The sequence below is a fragment of the Austrofundulus limnaeus genome, unplaced genomic scaffold, assembly GCF_001266775.1.
Source record: "Austrofundulus limnaeus strain Quisiro unplaced genomic scaffold, Austrofundulus_limnaeus-1.0 Scaffold628, whole genome shotgun sequence".
Taxonomy (NCBI): Eukaryota; Metazoa; Chordata; class Actinopteri; order Cyprinodontiformes; family Rivulidae; genus Austrofundulus; species Austrofundulus limnaeus.
Genome location: NW_013953030.1, coordinates 73,151 through 74,777, shown reverse-complemented (window position 1 = coordinate 74,777; position 1,627 = coordinate 73,151). Strand labels below are relative to the sequence as shown.

The following is a 1,627-nucleotide window of genomic DNA, read 5'->3' as shown; positions in this document are numbered from 1 at the left end:
AGAATATTCCACTTCTTTGCTTTAATAAACTCCTGGGTTGCTTTGGCTTTATGTTTTGGGTCATTGTCCGCCTATAATATGAAAAGACAACAAATCAGTTTGGCTGCATTTGGCTGGATCTGAGCACACAGTTTGGCTCTGAATACCTCAGAATTCATTCGGCTGCTTCTGTCCTGTGTCACATCATCAAAAAACACTAGTGAGCCAGTGCCACTGGCAGCCATGGGTCACACTGCTCTGCTGTGTTTTACAGATGATGTGGTATGCTTTGGATCATGAGCTGTACCACGCCTTCACCATACTTTTCTCTTTCCATCATTCTGGTAGAGGTTGATCTTGGTTTCATCTGTCCAAAGAATGTTCTTCCAGAACTGTGCTGGCTTTTTTAGATGTTTTTTAGGAAGTCCAGTCTAGCCTTTTTATTCTTGATGCTGATGAGTGGCTTGCACCATGCAGTGAACCCTCTGTATTTACTTTCATGCAGTCTTCTCTTTATGGAATATTTGGATATTGATACTTCTACCTCCCGGAGAGTGTTGTTCACTTGGTTGGCTGCTGTGAAGGGGTTTCTCTTCACTATGGAGATTATTCTGCCATCATCCACCACTGTTGTCTTCCGTGGGCGCCCAGGTCTTTTTGCATTGACGAGTTCACCAGTGCTTTCTTTCTTACTCAGGATGGACCAAACTGTAGATTTTACCACTCCTAATATTGTAGCAATTTCTCGGATGGGTTTTTACTGTTTTTTTGCAGCTTAAGGATGGCTTGTTTCACAAACATGGAGAGCTCCTTTGACCACGTTTACTTCACAGCAAACCCTTCCAAATGCAAGCACCACACCTCAAATCAACTCCAGGCTTTTTATCTGCTTAACTGAGAATAACATAACGAAGGTATTGCCCACACCTGTCCATGAAATAGCCTTTGAGTCAATTGTCCAATTACTTTTTGTCCCTTTAAAAACAGGGTGGCACATGTTAAGGAGTTGAAACTCCTAAAGCCTTCATCCAATTTTAATGTGGATACCTCAAATGAAAGCTGAATGTCTGGACTTTATGTACATTATATAACTATAACTTGAATATGTTTCAGTAAACAGGTAAAAAATAAAAAAATGTTTCAGAGTCCAAATATATATGGACCTAACTGTATATCCACCCTGAAGATTAATCTTGGACAATACAGTATCTGACGATTGGCTCTTTTAAACGAAACCAGAGAGTGTTGACAGAGAGGAGAAGGTAGAAACGACAGCCTGTAACTGAAACTATAGATCAGTGGTTCTTAACCTGGGTTCGGTCGAACCCTAGGGGTTCGATGAGCCGGTCTCAGGGGTTCGGCGGAGCCTCTGCCATGGAGGTAAAGACACACTTGTGTAAAGTTGTGATGACACGCCCCGCTTGGCCATCACTTGCTGCAGATCACGTGAGTTTGCTTGGCCAATCAGTGCTGGCCCCAAAAAAGTATTTTGTGGATTCAAAATGACAAAAAAATAAATTTAATTGTTAAATTCTTCAAAATAAAATCCCAATTTATTTCCTATTTGTAAAATAGTAAAATGTATATATTTTGGGGGGCAGAATTTTTTTATGGGGCCAAAATATTTTTGGGGGGGCCAGAATAAAGT

At 40.8% G+C, this 1,627-nt stretch overlaps 1 protein-coding gene across 1 annotated transcript in view; it reads right to left on the bottom strand.

The window, feature by feature from the left end:
* The window catches only part of txlna (taxilin alpha), a gene marked incomplete at its 5' end in the record, with an annotated part of 20,477 nt that overhangs the window by 10,929 nt on the left and 7,921 nt on the right, over positions 1 to 1,627 (bottom strand).